The following is a 20,104-nucleotide window of genomic DNA, read 5'->3' as shown; positions in this document are numbered from 1 at the left end:
GAGGGCAAAAGCCAGGCTTGAAGCAACCTACATATTTGGACAGATTCAGCAAACCTCACCATCTGCATGGAACAAAAACCAAGGCTAATGGAAAACCTTGTGGGTTGTTGCATTGTCCTGATTTGTTCTGCCATTACCTGCTTTCATTAGTCCCTTATTCTCAACAACCAAGAGTATACTACTGATACAATGCTCAATGCAAAGATCTCTTACTATCTGTTCCATTAACAGTGAGGACAAATATAACAAAATGCTACCGCAGAACATGAGGGTCAAGGGACATTTGTGAAGTGCTTTATAATTTGCCTGTAAATAAAAAATGTCTGAGCATCAATGTGCTAGCATTTTTATAAGATCTTATTTATATTTCTGATCACGAAAGACTACCTGAGCCATGATCATAACTATAATTACTTTTATATAACCAATACTGTTCAGATGGGTTATTCTCAGGACAGGAATGTTCTATACTGGCACTATCCAATAGAAATATAATGGAAGCCACAAAAGTGAGCCACATATGTACCATTAAAAAATTTCCAGGAACTTCCCTGGTAGCACAGTGGTTAAGAATCCGCCTGCCAATGCAGGGGACACGCGTTTGATCCCTGGTCCGGGAAGATCCCACATGCTGTGGAGCAACTAAGCCCGTGCACCACAACTACTGAGCCTGCACTCTAGAGCCTGTGAGCCACAACTACTGAGCCCGCGTGCCACAACTACTGAAGCCCACGCGCCTAGAGCCCGCGCTCTGCAACAAGAGAAACCACTGCAATGAGAAGCCCACGCACCACAATGGAGAGTAGCCCCTGCTCGCCACAACTAGAGAAAGCCTGTAAGCAGCAACAAAGACCCAACACAGACAAAAATAAAGACAAATTTAAATAAATAAATAAATAAAAATAAAAATTTCCAGTAGCCATGTTTAAAAAGTAAAGAAACAGGTGAAATTAACTTTAGCAATCTATTTTATTTAACCCAATATGTCCAAAATATTATCATTTCAAGATGAAATCAATATAAAAAATTGAGATATTGTATATTCTTTCTTCATAAGCCTCTGAAATCTGGTATATATTTTATAGTACACCTAAATCTGAACTAGTCACACTGTAAGTTCTCAACAGCCACATGTGGTTAAGGGCTACAGTATTGGACAGCATGGTTTATACCTCTGTTATTCAAAGTATGATCTGAGGACCAGCAGCATTGGCTTAACCTTGGAACTTGTTAGAAACACAGAACTTCAGGCTCCACCCTTGACCCACAGAATCAGAATTTGCAATTTAATAGATCCCTAAGTGGTGTCATATATTAAAGTTTGAGATGTACTACTTTATACCATTACTCTTCTCACATTTTTTTAAAAAGCATTTTCCAGGCCATGAAGGTCTCTGAAATTAGTAACCCAGCAAAGATGATAACTTCAATGTTGGAGTTAGGAACAGAGAAAAAGCCCCATCCACCTTGGAAACATTCTTGGAAAAGTATCAAAGGACAAAGAACAAAAAATTCACAAGCTGTAAATGTTAATGCTAGCCCTGCCACAGAATCACTACATAATCCCAGGCTATTGAGATATCCTCAATAATAAAACCGGTAGAGGGACCTCCCTGGTGGCGCAGTGGTTAAGAATCCGCCTTCCAATGCAGGGGATGTGGGTTCGATCCCTGGTCAGGGAACTAGATCCCACATGCATGCTGCAACTAAGAGTTCGCACGCCACAACTCAGGAGCCCGTGAGCCACAACTGAGGAGTCTGAGAGCCTCAACTAAGTAGCCCGCCTGCCAAAACTAAGACCTGGTGCAACCAAAATAAATTAAAAGAAAAAAAAAAAACAACAGTGGAGGAAAAACATTTAATCTCTGAGCTCTGTGAGATTTTGTAGCACACAACAATTTGAAGAACACAGAAAAATCCATGTTGTCTCTGCCATGAATTTGAGAACTTAAAATATTAGAAATTGCTTTTAATAACCAAGTACAACCTAAAAGAGGTTACAGAATTATAAACCAGGTGAAAAAGAATTGGTACAAAGGAGTACAAATTGAAACCAACTGTGCTGCCAGGGAGTTGAGCTGACAAGAGTGTTCTCTCACTGTGAAAAAACACATGGCATAAGGTCCATGAACATCAGCATCTGTTCAGGGTCTTAAAGCAGTAGGTTCTATTTTCACAAAGAAAAATCAGACACAAAGTAGCAAGCCACCAGCCTGGCCCACACACTGCTTGGAAATCCCTGCCAGCAGTGCATCCCTTCCAGCAGTGGATCCTTCTACTTAACTTCCTCCAAGAAAAAGGAGTCTATGAATCAGTAACAAACTTAATAGCCTGGACCAGGTCGCTATCCCCACTCCCTGGGGCCTGTACTCTCCTAGCTGTGTCACCCCATTAGCGGTTCTGATCCATCCCTTTCCTCCCTCTATGGACTCAGCTGTGTGTCCTGCTTTCCACTCAGTTTCTCTTGAGTCTCTCATGTTCTCTGCCTCTCTCCTTGCTTGAGTCAGGCATGCTTTCTAGGTTTTTGTCAAATCTTTTTGTGGACCAACGCCATTAAAAACGGGTTTTTACATTAACTTCTGGACACAACATTTTCAGATTATTAAAGCATACTAGCCTAATTTATAGAAGTCTGAAAAATGAAGCACATATAAAATTTTTTTAAAAAGTTGTTCGCAATTCCTATACCTAGAGATAATCACCTAGTATACTTTGGTGCTGTTTTCTGAGTTTTTTTCCTCTCATGGATATGTATTTTTAAATATAGATAAGAGCGTGTATATGGCTCTGCTCTTATCTTAAGAACCTGTCCTTGCCCTATCTAGCTCTCTGTGGTCCCTGTGCTTGGTCTACAAGCACCATTCACCAGGAACCACACCAGCCAACCCAAAGGCCTCCCCCTCATCCTCAAACTCAGTTTCTTTGGCATATAACAGTATGAAACTCATACTCCTCCTTCATCAGCCTTTCTTCTCCCTTGGCTTCCCCTGTCTCTGAGAGCTCCTCCACCAGCCGCTCTGAGCACATCCAGGCTCTGTTCCCTTCTCCGTAGCCATTCCGTTCACTAGCCTTTTTACTTCAGCTGTCTCCACCCAAATCCACAAGCGCAATCCCCCAGTTTCACTGCCTAAAGGATCTCTCTCATGTGAGTGTTTGGCTGTCACCTTCAACTCAATGGCATTGGATAAGGAATAAAGAAACCTGGGGAATTTCCTGGCGGTCCAGTGGTTAGGACTCAGCGCTTTCACTGCTGTGGCCTGGATTCCATTCCTGGTGGGGCAACTAAAATCCCGCAAGCTGTGAGGTGCAGCTTAAAAAAAAAAAAAGAAAAGAAAGAAACCTAGATTCTAATCCTTAATCCAACCAAATGAGCTTGGCACATGGGTTAGTCCTCTGGGCTGCAGTAGCACACAAAAAATGGAACTCTGAAGACCAGATCCTTCCTGTATTCTCTACCATCTTGCTGAAAAACTGAAGCTTAGGAACACTTTTTAAAAAATCATTCTATCAACTTATGGGTAGAAGATGGGGCAGGAGGAGGTTCCCTCAGACTGAGGCAGAGTGAAACTGGCACATGGGGGTGAGGGAGCTGGAAGAGAGGAAACTGGTATTTGAGCACCACCCTGCCCTTGCTCACCACTATTCTCTCACTGTGAAAAAAACACATGCTGACTGGTTGAGTGGGAGGATACCAAGGCCCCCGAGGTCAAGGCCCCTGAGGTCTGCCTATGCTCCTACACTACCAGCCTGGCCTGAATCCTAGGGGAACCTGCTGGATCAGCCCTCCCCCTCTTGCCTGTCAGCTCTATATTGCTCAGATCTTTTTATCTTAAAACTCCCCTTAACCCCTCTTGACAATTTAGCATCTGCCATCTCCGTATTCCCCCACACTCAACCTCACACCAGCTGTCTCTATACCTTTACTTCTCTTCCATGCCTCAGTTCACCAGTCTGGTTTCTGTTCCCCAATACTCTACTGAACTGCTCTGAAGCCAGCAATGGCCCTTAACTGGTAAATCCAAAGGAGACTTTTCTGTCCTTATCTGACTTGACCTCTCTGTGGAATTCAGCATCCTATTCTAGGCTTTATCCCAGAATTATGCCAGACCATCAGAAAGCTGGGTATACTTGGGTCACATGGTCTTATCCCCTACAGAACTTGCTTTCACCAAGTTTTGTTTTAGCATTATGCCCTTGGCTTACACTAAAGTATACATGGGAGAAATTTCATTTGGAGTTACATGCTTAGAAAAGCTTTGCTTCAACTAAGGAATTTTTTTCTTTCATTGTGAGACCTATGTAACAGGATCATGTTACCATTACTTTAGCTGGCCACACCCTAATAAATCTTTTTCCTCTCAAACTATGTAGTAACCTTTTATTCTAATTTGTATTTTCTGGGGTTTTGACTTTATATCATTTACCATTTGTATTTTCTATACATTTCTTCAAATTCTTTGTGGAACAAGATGAGCTATAAATAAACTTGAAATTGTATACACATATATATTTAATAGAAAATACAGAAAAACAGAAATACAAAGTTGTAACAATCTTTAACATAACCTCAATTCAAAATTTGAAGACCTATTTGAAGATCACAAAACTCTTCCAGGAGGCATAAAAGACCTCACTAAATAGGGACACTACTATCTATATCCATGATCAGAAAGGCCAAACATTGTAAAGATGTTAATTATTTCTAGTTCATTTAATCTTCAAAATCTCTGAAAAATAAACAAGATATGAGGATAGCAATAAAATTTCTGAAAAATGAACGCTACTTTTTTTTTTTTTGGCCGCACTGGGTCTTCGTTGCTGTGTGCTGGCTTTCTCTAGTTGCAGCGAGCTGGGGCTACTCTTCGTTGCGGTGCGCGGGATTCTCATTGCGGTGGCTTCTCTTGCTGTGGGGCACGGGCCTAGTTGCTCCACGGCATGTGGGATCTTCCTGGACCAGGGCTCGAACCAGCGCTGCCTGCATTGGCAGGCGGATTCTTTAACCACTGCACCAAGGAAGTCCCCAGAAGGCCATTTTTTATTTCCAAATATTAACATAGTATAAAGCCACAATAAGTAATACAGTATAGTACTGTCACTATCACAGCCAGCCAATGTAAACAGAGAATCCAGAAAAAACTCCTAGCATATAAAAAGTTGGCAGTTTAAAATTAGTGGGGGAGGTCTTCCCTGGTGGCACAGTGGTTAAGAATCCACCTGCCAATGCAGGGGACACGGGTTCGAGCCCTGGCCCGGGAAGATCCCACATGCCGCGGAGCAACTAAGCCTGTGCGCCGCAACTACTGAGCCTGTGCTCAAGAGCCCACAAGCCACAACTACTGAGCCCGTATGCCACAATTACTGAAGCCCGCGTGCCTGGAGTCCGTGCTCCACAAGAGAAGCCACGACAATGAGAAGCCCGCACACTGCAACGAAGAGAGTAGCCCCATTCACCGCAACTAGAGAAAGCCCATGCACAGCAACGACGACCCAACACAGCCAAAAATAAAAAAAAACAAAATAAATAAATAAATAAATTTTTAAAAAACAACAACAAAAAAATAAAATTAGTGGGGGAAAGAGGATTATTTGATAAAAGGTACCAGAAAGCGCTTCCCTGGTGGCGCAGTGGTTGAGAGTCTGCCTGCTAATGCGGGGGACACGGGTTCGAGCCCTGGTCTGGGAAGATCCCACATGCCACGGAGCGAGTAGGCCCGTGAGCCACAGTTGCTGAGCCTGCGCGTCTGGAGCCTGTGCTCCGCAACAAGAGAGGCTGCGATGGTGAGAGGACCGCGCACCGCGATGAAGAGGGGCCCCCGCTTGCCACAACTAGAGAAAGCCCTCGCACAGAAACGAAGACCCAACACAGCCATAAATTAAAAAAAAAAAAAAAAAAGGTACCAGAAAAACTATAAATACTTGGAACACAATGAGTTATAGCTTTAATCCATCTGGAATATATTCTGTTGTCAGAGATAAGGAGAGACGTTAACAAAAACACAAAAAAGACATGGGAGTTCCCAGGCGGTCCAGTGGTTAGGACTCCGCGCTGCCACTGCCAAGGACCCAGGTTCAATCTCTGGTCAGGGAACTGGGATCCCACAAGCCACACGGCCACACACACACAAAAAAAGACAAATCCAAACACCAAATTTGAAATAAGATATACGTGAGTGACCTTCTGATCTCAGAATAAGGAAGGCTTTGTGTTTAGATTTCTAAGTAATAGAAGAGCCTAGAGGAAACTGTTGAAATTTTGACCACCTTAAAGTAAAAATAAATAAATTTTTTTGTAAAAACAAAAACATGTTGAATAAAATGGCCAACAAGAAAATATATTTGCAGCATATTATGACAAAGGATTAATACTAATATCCTTATTATATAAGTAATTGTAAATTTTAAAAAAAAATTTCTTTATTTTATTTTCAGCTGCATTGGTTCTTCATTGCTGCACACGGGCTTTTCCTCTAGTTGAGGCGAGCAGGGACTACTCTTTGTTGCGGTGCGCGGGCTTCTCATTGCAGTGGCTTCTCTTGCTGCAGAGCACCGGCTCTAGGCGTGCGGGTTTCAGTAGTTGTGGTGCCTGGGCTCAGTAGTTGTGGCTCGAGGGTTCTGGAGCGCAGGCTCAGTAGTTGTGGCACACGGGCTTAGCTGCTCCGCGGCATGTGGGATCTTCCCGGACCAGGGCTTGAACCCATGTCCCCCGTATTGGCAGGCGGATTCTTAACCACTGTGCCACCAGGGAAGTCCCCAGTAATTGTAAATTTTATAAGAAAAAGACAAATACCAAAAGAGAAAGCTGGGAAAAGGACACAAGTAGATCATTCAAAGAAATACAAATGGCAGATGAATAAGAAAAAAAAAACAAAACAACCAAATCTCCTAAACATTAAGAGGAATACAAATTAAAATAATGTGACAGCATTTTACCTCTATTAAACTGTTAAGGCTGTTTTAAAGGATAACTCCCAATGTTGGTCAAGGTGCAGTGAAATGAGCGAGGTAACTCACAGATACAGAGAACAATCTAGTGGTTGCCAGAGAGGAGGTGAGTTGGGGGGGATGGGCAAAAAAGGTGAAGGGGACTAGAGGTACAAACTACCAGTTATAAAATAAATGTTATAAAATAAATGTTACAGAGAATAAAAAATATTAACTTTGTATGGTGTGCAATCTAAAAAAAAATCGAATCACTATGTTGCACACCTGAAACTAATATAATGTTGTAGGTAAACTATACTTCAATGAAAAAATCCAAAAAAAACAGCAAGGTAACTGGTGATATGAATCAAGAATTTTTAAAATATTCAAATTACTGTGATCCAATAATTCCACTTCAGACTTTATGCCCAGAAATAATCAGAGGACTTCCCTGGTGGCTCAGTGGCTAAGAATCCGCCTGCCAATGCAAGAGACACGGGTTCAAGCCCTGGCCAGGAAGATCCCACATGTCACGGATCAAGTAAGTCCATGTGCCACAACTACTGAGCCTGCGCTCTTAAAGCCCACGAGCTACAACTACTGAGCCCGCGTGCCACAACTACTGAAGCCCGCATGCTTAGAGCCCGTGCTCCGCAACAAGAGAAGCCACTGCAATGAGAAGTTCACGCACCGCAACAAAGAGTACTCCCCGCTCACCACAACTAGAGAAAGCCCGTGCGCAGCAACGAAGACCCAACACAGCCAAAACTAAATATTAAAAAAATAAATTTAAAAAAAAAGAAATAATCAGAGATGAACACGAAGATTATAAGGACATTATTAATCAGAGTGAATAATTATAAACAACCTAAAAGTACAACCACAGGGGAATAGTTAAATTTGGTAAATGATGATACATCCACGAAACAGAATATTATGCAGATATTAAAAATCATGTTTTAATATAATCCTTATATGAGGAAAATGCTTGTTTCATAGCTAAAAAAAAAAGGGGGTGGGCAAGAGGAGAAACAGAATGGAATAGTCATTAAGAGCTTAGGCTTTCCAACCAGAGACCTGCATTCCAATTCTGGTTCTTCTACTTACTAGCAGTGTGGCCTGGAGTGAGACATGCTACCCTTCTGTGCCTCAGTACCCTTTCCTACAAAACAAAGATAATAACCGTATCCATTTCACTGGCTGTCATAAAGATTAAATAAAACAATGCAGGCAGAGCCTGGCTACTGTGCTCCTCTGTATCCTTATAGGTCACCCCAGAAGGCAATGAACACATGTTAGCTTAACATATGACCTTTCTGTTTCTTAGAATTCTAATCACAAACCTTGGATAAATTTTCCCCACAAAAATGACTTCTCTGTAAACTACCAATTATTTGCAGAATGAAGGTAGCAACCAGTTGACAGAATCTGGTAACTGATCAAATCCAGGAATGAAAGAGAAAAAGAGCCAAAAAGGAACAAAACAGCCTCCCAGGCTGGTCTATCTTACTATAGTAAGTCTGTCCAGCATATTGCTGCCAGACTAAATCTTCCTGAAATGCGGCAGAAAAACTCATGAGGATTGAGGGTTACTCAATGAACTCCGAACTCTTTGGCTTCGATCCCAGAGTTCTGTATGACTTGTTACCATCCTTTCGACCCATCCAACCTCACCTTTGGGGTATCTCCCGCACAAGAGCCTACTGTCTTGTCCCCGCCAGGTTAAGTTATCCCCTACTCAAAGTCTTCTCAACCTTGACCAGTGCAGAGTGAACTCTTATTTATTTGTTTCATTTTTGTTATTTTGTTTGTCTGTAATATACTGTTCTATGTATCTGTCTTTTCCCCTAATAGACTATTAGCTCGTTAAGGGCAGGAACTATGCCTTTTACTTCTGAATACTCTACAGCAATCAACACAAAAACAGTGTTAGGTAAGCAGCAGACATTCAATACTGGTGTCACTGTCATATGAAACATGTATAAATGGTTCCTGCACATGACAAAAGCAGGAAGAGAACATGGAAAAACAAAACCTTGTTTGTATGCTACGTGGAAGCTTAACTATATGAATTTATATCCTTTATTGCTATGTTTGTATCATTTCTCAAATAGAAAATAATAAGTCTTAACAACACAAGTATAGGTTTAAGATTTTAAAAATCCTGCCACAAAAATAAAAGCTAATTGTGAATACACTAATTTTTGAAGATATTAAGACTTAGTAATTTATCACCTGATTATGTGGCTAGATAGCAAATGTGTCAGGTTATTTCTCAAAGGAAAACAACCAAAATAACCTTTCATACTCACTAGTTCAGAGTTTAGTCATTTGGGGACACTGGTTATTATAAAATATATGTGTACTAAGAATAACACATGTGCATTGAGAATAAGACAGTAGAGAAGGACAATTTCCAGAAGTCTGCTTTATAAATAAAATCACCAAAACTTTTTGTTTAATACACTTTTTTTTTTTTTTTTGTGGCTGTGTTGGGTCTTCGTTTCTGTGCAAGGGCTTCCTCTAGTTGCGGCAAGCGGGGGCCACTCTTCATCGCGGTGCGCGGGCCTCTCGCTATTGTGGCCTCCCTTGTTGCGGAGCACAGGCTCCAGATGCGCGGGCTCAGTAGTTGTGGCTCACGGGCTTAGTTGCTCCGTGGCATGTGGGATCTTCCCAGACCAGGGCTCGAACCCGTGTCCCCCGCATTAGCAGGCAGACTCTCAACCACTGCACCACCAGGGAAGCCCTAATACATTATTGTTGTTCTCTACCGGGACAACAGATAGCTAAAACCCCAACTTATTTCCTGGAGCAGATCAGAAGACTGTCTACACTCTTGGCAAGAAACAGCAGCCCCAACTCCCCACTGATATTCCATAAGCCACAGCAATTCTGAAATAGCCTAACATGGAGGTCACCTAACAACTTGCCTTCAGACTGCTCAATACAAAACATCAGACATCATTAGAAGGCAGAGAAGAGAGGAGACACCTTGTAGCTTTCTCTTTTCTACATCTTTAAATTAGAAGAATGTTTTTACCCAGGAGACTGAAAAACCTAGTCCAGTATTCTGACTGCAGAGGATGCTCAGTGCCATTAGGACAAGGGAAAAAAAAAGGAATTACAAATAAGTAACCAGTTTCTCCTGAGAATGAAAGGAAAAGCTGACTTTTATTAGATGCAGAACACTAGCCAAAAATAACAAAAATTATTTACCCTTTTGGAACAAAAGTTAGGTTTAAAAAGTCAAATAAAATAACCATTTTACTCTACTATTCCTGAAAATATATACATCATCATCTTATCTGAGAACTTAAGATAACTCAAAGCAAAGTATCATGCTGATTAATACTGAGTACCAGGAAAGTTGCAGACTACTGTAAAGAATGGAGAGGAGCTGAGTGGAAAGGATGACTCAGTCTGAGAAGCAGAAAAACATTAGTGAACATTTACTTCAGGGTGACTGGAAGCGGAAGCAGCCTTTATCTGAAGTAGCACTCACCTACTCAGTCACATGTACACCTTTCTCTTCCCTGTTGTGTGCCATTAACTTTAATAAGAACAGATGGGGCATTTGGGGGAGGGGGGAGAAGTAATTAAAAGGGAAATAAAATTGTATCTCTTTTAAGTAAAAGAGGTTAAGAGCACCCCAGTTTTTAACCCACCTTCTCCCCATTTGTTAATATTAAAAGGTGCAGTGAAAGCAAAACAATGATTCTAACAGCTACTTGAAAATATCTATTTATGGAGAGCTTTGAATCTAGGAAATAAGGAAATACATACATACTAATAAAATATTTGTAATTGCAACATTAATTCAACAATATGGTGAAACAACCATAGGAGGTGAAAGAGTTCTTTTGCTACAAAGAATAAGAAGTGCTAAACCAATAGTAATTCTTTTATCAAAAGGCACCTGATGCTGGGTACACAGAAATGAATTTCCCTTTTAATTACTTGGAAAAAAAAGTCCTAACTGCACAGGGCTTGGTTCTCAGACATCTCCTCAGCTGACAGGGAGACAAAGAGAACAAACAAGAGCTATATAGTGTGTGCTATAACAGAGGTTAACACATACTTCCCACCACCCTGGCAAAAAGGATAGCTTAAGCTGGTGAAGGAGGGCTTTAACGAGAGGAATTGCTAAAGGTGGATCTTAAAGGATAAAATAGACCTTGACAGGCGAACTACAGTAGAGAGGAACATTCTAGCAGAGGAAACAGTAAGTGGGAAAAACTTCAATATGTACGGAATTAGACAAACTTTGTGCAAAAAAAATCAAGGGGAACTGTATTAAACCACCTCATTTATTATTGTGACCTGGTTTCAGAGGTCATGTTCTAGGCCCTCATTAAGGGTATCCTGTTTATTTCACTTATTGGACATTTATATGTGAAACAGAAGACAAAGCTTATCTGGCAGTCAGCATCCTAGTGCCACAGCATGGATCGGAGGCTGCCTCCCAGGCACGAGCTATCCCTCTCTGCTTTCTACACCCTGAATGACACTTTTCCTGGCATACAGCAACCTAATGCCTTATTTCTCCTTGTTCTCCCAAGGGTGACTATGTTAGAGACCACCAGGTCCCTCCTTGCCCTGCTCCAGGCCCATAATCCTGAAAGCAGCTCAGAGTTAAGACTGTCTTTAGAGTGCTCCTACAGTGTTTCACCACTGAGAACATGAGAAAGGTTGGGGATGTACAGCAAGTATCACCTTGAATAAATAACTATGTTATAAAAAGGAATAAATTACACACATACAGTGTAAAATATACAGTACATCTATGGATTGGGGGCAGGTTCTACCTGAGCAGTGGCCAAACCTGGTTGGTGTCAAAATCACCTGGTGAGCTTTAAAATGCACAGATCCCAGAGATTCTGATTCAGTAGGTCTGGGGTGGGACAGCCCTTATTTCAAAAGGTCCCAAGGTAATTCTGATATAGAATGTCTGCTGACTATGGCTTTGAAGTGACTGACCTATTGATAGAACACAACAGTTATGCACCCTAAATGCAAGTCGACATAAATCAAAACCACTCAAATACCCGTAGTTTTCTACTATTAGAATTTTTGGTTCATTCTTTACAGCAAAGAATCATTTCGTTTATTTATTTGGAATAATAAAAAAAAAAGCCTTATCTCAAAACTAATATGATTCCCATATAAGCAAATGTATGACTCAAGAAGGAAGTTCTGGGCTTCCCTGGTGGCGCAGTGGTTGAGAGTCTGCCTGCCAATGCAGGGGACACGGGTTCGAGCCCCGTTCAGGGAAGATCCCACATGCCGCGAAGCAACTGGGCCCATGAGCCACAACTACTGAGACTGCGCGTCTGGAGCCTGTGCTCCGCAACAAGAGAGGCCGCGACAGTGAGAGGCCCGCGCATCGCGATGAAGAGTGGCCCCCGCTCGCCGCAACTGGAGAAAGCCCTCGCACAGAAACGAAGACCCAACACAGCCAAAAATAATAAATAAATAAATAAATTAAAAAAAAAACCAAACCAAAACAAAACAGCATTTAAAAAAAAAAAAAAAAAAAAAAAGAAGGAAGTTCTAAAATTTCACCTCTATTGTGGGTAGCATCAATATCAAAAGATCTCTCTAGATGGTATGGACAAGCTCAACATACAACAAAAGGAAAAAGGGGGAAAGAAAAAGAGAAATGGACACACATAATGGAGTGAATTCATGGTTTTACAGTGTGTGTCAGTGACCATGTGGCCACTGCTCCAGGGTCTCTATAACCCAGTACTCACTCCTGAAGGCTACTTTGTAGAAACAAGACCATTTTATTTGGTAAATGGGGTCTCCTATAAGGTCAAGGTTAAATCAGAAGTCAACAGCTTAAACAATGCCTGTACCAAAGGCATAGTAATAGCAATAATAAGTGGCAATATACTGCCTTTGAATAAAGATCAAGAAACACTTAATATGAAAAAAAATACAGAGAGACATCCTTAGTGAGTAAATAGTACAGCATAAAATATGAATACTAGTTAAAGTGTTGTTTAACAGAACAAAGAAATCTGAAAAACAGAAAAAGGCTATACACGCATAGGAACACAGAGAAGTTTAAACAATAAAAGAAACAAAATGCTACTTTGAACTAATGTTAGGTTATAAAAACAAGTAATCTGTCAACTTGGTTACTCCTGAGAAATATGGAAACAAATAGAGGAAAAAAAGAAATATAAAACGTAAAATAGATAGCTAGTGGGAAGCAGCCACAGCACAGGGAGATCAGCTCCGTGCTTTATGACCACCTAGAGGGGCAGGATAGGGAGGGTGGGAGGGAGACACAAGAGGGAAGAGATATGGTAACATATGTGTATATATAACTGATTCACTTTGTTATAAAGCAGAAACTAACACACCATTGTAAAGCAATTATACTCCAATAAAGATGTTAAAAAAATATATATATAGACAAAAGCTTAATCAAGAAGTTGGGGGGAAATTTATATATTTACAAATACTCAAAAGACAAGACAAAAGAAGAATCAAAGGCCTTGTCCGCCAAGGAGCCGGAAAGAAAAAAATGTATTATATAATAAAATTTACTCCCAACAGGAAACCAAGTCACTACTATTTTATAGTCTCAACATATACCCACAACAAAAAAATTTTAAACAGAAGTAGAAAGCTGTAAGATACAAATAAAACAGAAACACAAGAAATACTAAAAACAATTAGGGTGTCCTCTATTATTAGTTCTGTACCATACTTCTGTGAATGTATAGTATCTTGCATACACCTAACAATTTGTGACAGTGACTATGCTATGCCAGAGTTCTGTAATACCAGAGTTTATCTAAAAAGTAGTAGGCTGGGGGCTTCCCTAGTGGCGCAGTGGTTAAGAATCCGCCTGCCAATGCAGGGGACATGGGTTTGAGCTCTGGTCCAGGAAGGTCCCACATGCCGCGGAGCAACGAAGCCCGTGTGCCACAACTACTGAGCCTGCGCTCTAGAGCCTGTGAGCCACAACAACTGAGCCCACAAGCCACAACTACTGAAGCCCGCGCGCCTAGAGCCCCCGCTCACCTCAACTAGAGAAAGCCCACGCGCAGCAACGAAGACCCAACGCAGCCAAAAATATAATTAATTAATTAATTAAAAAAAAAAAAGAGAATCCGCCTTCTAATGCAGGGAACGCGGGTTTGATCCCTGGTCAGGGAACTAAGATGCCACATGCTTCGGGGCAACTAAGCCCATGTGCCACACTACTGAGCCCATGCTCTGGAACTAGAGAGAAGCCCACGTGCCGCAATGAAGATCCCGCGTGCTGCAACTAAGACCCAAAGCAGCCAAAAAAAAAAAGATACAGTGGCTCTTCCCCCCTCCATTAGGGTATGTTTTAAACTAGAAAGGCTGCTCTAAGTCAGGGTATAATTCCCCCCCCACCACTGCACACAAAGCATCAAGATATCTATCTGCTCTTTTCTACAAAAGCCCTCACCCATCTAGGACATTTTAGGACTCTATTTCCTCCTTCCTTGTTGGGGAAGCTAGTGTATCACCTACCTCTTTCAAAATAAGAAACACAGGATTTAATTTCAGTGTGAAAAATGCTTAGAGCTATAGCTATATACTTGATAGGATTCTGAATAGATAAAAGTCTATGCACTCAAATTTACAATTAACTTGGCTCTCATTCAAAATCAATTTACTCTTACTTTAGAAATAATTCAAACCATGGGGAATAAGAAGAGACATGAAGTATTAGAGGCAAACAGCTAAGGCCAACAACAAGGAATAGGTTAGAAAGCTTAACATTCAGCAATAAGGAAGTATTCCAGTAATCTGAGGTAACACAGGGTACCTAACAAGGAAAATGTTCATAACATATAACATGAAAAAAGGTTACAAAAGAGGACACAGGATAGGATTCCAGCTTAGTTTAACAAAACAAAACAAAAAATACAACAAAACTAGACAAACAGCAATTCTGTTGAGATCCCCTACCTTAAGTCAGGCCGACATTATATCTTGCCTGGCCAAGTGCGATGGCCTCCTGACTAGTTTCCCTGCTTTCCCTCTTGCTCCATTACCACCCATATTTTACACAGTGGCCACAGATTTCTAAAATATAAATTCATTATCAGCAAGGAGACTTCCCTTCTGAAACCTCCCATGCTGAAACTCTTAGGCTGAAGTCTAAACCCTTTCACCGGGCCTACAGGGTCCTTCAAGGCCCTATCAGCAGATCTGCATCCAGCCTCATCCACTCTGCTCTAGTCGTTGCTTTCAGTACCCAGAACGTCCTAAGTTTCTTTTCTCTTGCCTCTGGGCCTTTGTACATGCCACTCCCTCTTCTAGAAATATATAAGCAGTTCAACTTTTATGAATTTATCCTACAGATACACTAGTGCATGTGCCCAAAGAGCTGTACGCAAGAAGGATAATTATTGTAGCATCTTTCTCTAACAGCAAAAGATCGAAAACAACTCAAATGTCCGGAACAATGTGTATAGTATGCTACCATTTGTGTTTTTTTAAAAAAAGATACATAAACACATGTTTATATATATGTAGAATTTTCTCTGGAAGGATATATGAAAAATTGGTAATATTTATTACCTCTGGGGAAGAAAACTGAGGGATGAGAGGCAGGGGAAAGTTATTACTTTTCACTATTATCATTTTGTACTGTTTGAAATATTTCCTCTCATGTCCTTGTATTGAATGTGATAGTCACATAATACTTGCACAATTACATGTTGTTTTAAAAACTGTACCATATGTACATGCCCATTTACAAAAGTGGAGGAAAAAACCGAAAGGAAACACACCAAACTATTAATAGTGTTTACCTCTAGGGAAAAAAGTAAGAGGTTCGTTAGGTTCTAGTATAATTCTACTATTGTTAGACTCTACCAAAGAATGAAACTAAACATTACTCGAATGATACAAAAAAAGTTTAAGACCAAATTTAAGTAAGGAAAGTTTTAAGAATTGCCACTGCAACCTCAATTCCCTCTAACACTTGGGCAGATACATGGCTGCCAGTGCCCTCCACCTGCCTGCACTTTTGCAACTGTTCCTGCAAGGCTCTCGAGCCTAGCTTTACTAGGCAAAAATACTTTTATTATTTCTTTATACTTACTGGAAAGCTTCAGTACTACTTCCTATTGTATTGTATTCCTTTTGCCCTTTAAAAATTATACAATACAGATAATAGGAGAAAACTCTGATAAGCAAGAATATGAACTTATACATTTTACATAAACATGCTGGTTTATATCCACAGTCCCCTCCCCATATATACACGTATTTACTCTCACACGAAATCATATTGTGCATACTATTTGATAATCTGCTTTCTTTATGTAGCATATCTCAAATCCCTCTCCATTTCAATATATTTCTAGACACGATAAAATGGTTGCATGACATTCTATTACAGTTGTCCCTGGGTATCCACAGGAAATTGGTTCCAGGACACCTCCCAGTCTGGCCAGATACCCAAATCTGTGGATGCTCAAGTCCCTTATGTATAAAATGGCACAGTATAATGGTCCCTCTTTATCGAAGTTGGTTGAATCTGCAGATACAGAGGACTGTCTGTAAACAGGTGTATCATAATTTAATTAGTCCTCTATTGTTGAATATTGTTACTCCCAAATTTTGTTAATTCTGAGAAAAAAAACCTATTTGCATTATAAAATAACTATGTTATAAAACTACAGAAAACCAAAAAAAGTCACCCCAAACCTAACCATCCTCACACTACTTAGTTTATTTTGTTTTGACTAGTATTTTTTTTTTTTTTTTTTGACTAGTATTTTGATGCCTGTCCATTTAGTCTTTTTTTCCTTGGCATTCATTCATTCAAACAAGCTCTTGCTATATGCCAGGTTATTACTGTTTGAGTTTTTCTTTACTTTTCTTCCATAACAATTTTTTGTACCATATTTTAATTTTTTTCTTCCTGTTTTACTTAGATGTAATTGATGTATAGCACTGTAAAAGTTCAAGGTGTACAGCGTATGATTTGACTTACATATGTCATGAAATATTTACCACAGTAAGTTTAGTGTACAAATACTATATTTGTTTATACAAATATAAAATTAAAGAAAAAGAAAAAAATATTTTTCTCCATGATGAGACTCTTAGGATTTACTCTTAACTTTCATATGTAACATACAGCAGTGTTAATTACACTTATCACCTTGCACATATAAGCACCCTAAGTGCTTATGTATCTTATACATAAGTACTTATGTATCTTATAAATGGAAGTTTGTATCTTTTGACTGCCTTCATCCAATTCCCTGCCTACCCCTCCCCCCACCATGTACTATATTAAAAAACAAAACAAAAAAACAAAAAAAACCACAACTTCTCATAAGCATTTTGCTGGTTAATAGTCTTCCCAATCAGCTTTTTTTTAGTGGTTGTCGAACATCACTCCCAACATGGGATTTGATCCTGTTTACTTATCCGTTTGTCTACTGCTCAATATATTTTCCGATTAATTTCCTGATAAGTCCCACTTAAGCTCACTTAACTTTTGTACTCTCTGGTGGTCATCACTATTTGATTTAATGCAAAATATATACAATGACCAACTACTGCTAAAGTGTAAAGATCATCGCTTTACCCCTATGTAGCACATTATAGTTAGTTACAAACATATAGCTGACTCTCAAAGAACATGGGGTTTAGGGGAGAGCTGAACTTCCATGTAGTTTAAAATCCAAGTTTAATTTATAGTCAGCCCTCCATATACACCATACCCTCATTAGTGGATTCAGCCAACTGTGGGATGTAGTACCTTAGTATTTACTAGTACCGTAGTATTTACTACGGGGAAAAAAAAAAGTCTGTGTATAAGTGGACCAAGCAGTTCAAGCCCACATTGTTCAAGGGCCAACTGTACATATTTCCCCCTAACGATACTACATTTAACTGTCATAAGCCTCCAATAGAGTAGATATGTCATTTTACAAATGGGAAGGAAGGGACAAGGAAGTCACCCTTAATGAACTTGCCACAGCTATCGAGCTGCACGCTGGCTAAGCCTTGGTGCCCTAGTAAGATTAAAATCTAATTTTATGCTTCTTTTGTATTTCCTGATACACCTAGATCAGGGTCTCTCCTCCAGAACGCCTTTCCCAACACCTTTCACTAACTTCTGTAACTGACCATCCTCCCTGCACCCTGAACACAGTTTTATCAGAGCACTGACAACACTTATTTATAGATCTCTTGCCCCATACTCTACTTAAGACCCTCAGGAAAAGGAACCTTTTCTTACTCATCTTGAAATCCCCAGTACCTAATGCACTCCCTGGCACAAAGTAGAAAGGCAAGTGTTCAAAGGACGGAATGAGCACATTACAAGTGCTCAATAAATAAATATTGCAGGTATTTAGAGCACATCTAAGTATCTGAGTTGATCCAATTTACATCATTTCAGAGAAAGTCACATTTCAGTATATCTAGAACCAGTTAGGTTCAAATATAAAACCTGTATTCAAAGAGCAGGCATTATCAATACAGAAAATGTAATTCTTAAGTGCCATTTACATTAAGAGCAATACTCTAGTAACAATACTTAGAGATTGTAAAACACACAAAACAGTTAAGAATTGATGCTTTCAAATAATTATTTTAGGAGTCATAAGGCCTATAGCTTAGGATTTAGCCATTTTATTATGACTCTGACTAACCTGAATGGGGGCGGGGGGGCGGGTACAAAAACCAGTATAAATTGTTAATTATGCTCGAGTTAATGTGACATTTGTTTTCAAAATTCTGTTTTATAGAATTTACAGTTTTAGACCTGATTTTGGTCACTGCTACTGCTTTTCTTTTCAATTATAATTCTTATATCACTGGAATGGTCTTGATGACTTGGTCCAGCCATCTAGAACTGTCTACCAATCTGCACAGAGCTCTTGTGCATGTTGGGCATGTGTAGGAACATGCATACAAGCAAACAAGCTCCATTTAATACAATTTAACTTCTATAGTCCACAGCAGATACTACAGGGGACAAAGTAAGGAGCTGGATGGTAGAGCTGTTACATAGCTCAAAAGTACTGCTTCTCAAATGTTTGCACTGTAGTACCTATACAAATAGGGCTTCCCACTCCCAAGCACTCATGCCCTATTTTGTTGAAGACCTGTGTTATCTTAGACAGTCACAGAATTCACATTCTTCTCCTAAAATATATATTTGCTTTAATGTAAAAAAATTTGTAATTACTTACCAGTTAAATTACTTAACTCACCGCCCCCTCAGTGAGCACAATTGAAGCTCCAAGAAGATGGGTCATGTTTATCTTGTGGCGTCAAGTACCCCGGAATCATACCACTTTGTACCCTAAGGGTATTCATATCCCAGTTTGAGAACAAGGGATCTAAACAATTAAACTAGTCATAACACTTAAAAGTGACCAAAATGTTCTTACAACCCCATTCCCCAAACTCTTAAGGCTAGTTCTCTCAATAGCTTTTCAAATCAGTATTTTTTCTCTTTTCAGCAGCTCATTAGTATGCACTGTGTGTCAACATTAAAAGAACCTGCAGGGCACAAGTTATTTCTGGAGCGACAGAATACTAGCACATACATCTTGTCCTTCGTATCTATCGAGGTACCAAGCTGCCCACTTGGAAAACAGAGAGTTGAAGAAGAGAAGAGCTTTCACTCCTGTTCCCTTCCTCCTCTCTATTTGTCCAGGCACAGCTTGTAAGAAAAATCTTAATAGTCATTTAGATGATTCATTCATATAAGCTTATCTAATCTCAGCATTTGTAACCCTCACTTTTACACTCCTTTTAGCCATTACATGAGTGCAATTAAACTATTTTCACATTTTCTAGGGGATAAGAAAGATGTTTTTCCTGGTAGCCTGAGAAGAGATAATTTTCACACCTAGAACCCTACTTTATTGTTAATGAAATCCCAAAGCCTAGTAGACTGACATTTATGAGAGGCCTGTTTCAAGTTCCCTATACTGTTCATTATATTTCATAGCAGAAATTGTAGGCTAAAGTAAATTTTAAGTGACCCTTTCAAATGTTTTTTAAAAAATTATTTATAATGACTGTAACACTACGAAGCAAACATGGGTTATCAGCTAGGTTAAATCAAATTAAGTGAGACAATTTTTATCTAGGATACCAGCTTCCCCAATAATAGGATTCCATCTGTTCCTCATCAAAATTACAAATTGCC

The 20,104-nt window shown here is 39.8% G+C and overlaps 1 protein-coding gene across 5 annotated transcripts in view; it reads right to left on the bottom strand.

Moving 5' to 3' along the window:
- Window positions 1-20,104, bottom strand: part of CTCF (CCCTC-binding factor) — a 49,496-nt gene that overhangs the window by 23,397 nt on the left and 5,995 nt on the right. Inside the window, exon 3 of one of the 5 annotated variants that reach the window (XM_036834973.1) lies at window positions 19,137-19,249. The exons of the other annotated variants lie outside the window; for them this stretch is intronic. The gene's annotated coding sequence lies outside the window, so the exon portion shown is untranslated. The remainder of the gene's footprint in view (window positions 1-19,136; window positions 19,250-20,104) is intronic. 5 annotated transcript variants of the gene reach the window in all.

The sequence above is a fragment of the Balaenoptera musculus genome, chromosome 19 (genome assembly GCF_009873245.2).
Source record: "Balaenoptera musculus isolate JJ_BM4_2016_0621 chromosome 19, mBalMus1.pri.v3, whole genome shotgun sequence".
In the NCBI taxonomy this organism is placed as follows: Eukaryota; Metazoa; Chordata; class Mammalia; order Artiodactyla; family Balaenopteridae; genus Balaenoptera; species Balaenoptera musculus.
Note: the sequence above shows the minus strand (reverse complement) of the source record. Positions and strands in the feature narration are given on the sequence as shown.